Raw genomic sequence first — 703 nt, 5'->3', positions numbered from 1 at the left:
ACACACACACACACACACACACACACGTAGAGGCGGACAAACTGTTCCGAGAAGGCGCTGTTCATATCTCCCCCGGAGCGCATGACCCATCTACCAGTCGCACCGATGCGCCGAGGCGTCGTCATCGCCGTCCTGCACTGGGGCGGATCTGGCTTACAGCGTTTGGGCGAGAAGCGGGGAAACGTTTACTATCAGGGGCTCTTTTCCCTGTTGTTAAATACAACTGCAAAACCAACATTGTACTCAGTACACACATTCAAGAGTGTGCTTAATTCCCATAGTACACACATAAACAAACGTGTGTACGTACCAACCATAGTCCACACATACAATAAGTGTGTGCGCTTTATCTCAGGTACCGTATATAAGGAATAGGTAAGTGTCACACACTCTCCCCTGACAGTGAGTATAAGTACACACTTGTAAGTATGTGCGTGCTTGCTAGTCGACTCTACTTTTGGGGAATTAATTACTGTTTGAGTTTGCAGCGTAACGATTTATGGGATTAATTTTATGGTGCACAGGCAAAGAAGCGAACGAAAATTTTCGTAGGTTTGTTACTTTCCTTCTCAGTGCTGTGGCCAGCCACTTTCTCGTACAAATAAATTTACCACAGCAAACCGAATTCTGTCACTTTTGCATTCACGAATAGTAAATTTTGTTAAAGATTAGGCTTACAAACCAAACTGAACCGAGCTAAGCA

Source organism: Frankliniella occidentalis, unplaced genomic scaffold, assembly GCF_000697945.3.
Source record: "Frankliniella occidentalis isolate FOCC.00 unplaced genomic scaffold, Focc_3.1 Scaffold118, whole genome shotgun sequence".
Lineage (NCBI taxonomy): Eukaryota > Metazoa > Arthropoda > Insecta > Thysanoptera > Thripidae > Frankliniella > Frankliniella occidentalis.
The sequence above is the reverse complement of the archived record's forward strand: the minus strand, read 5'-3'. Positions refer to the sequence as shown.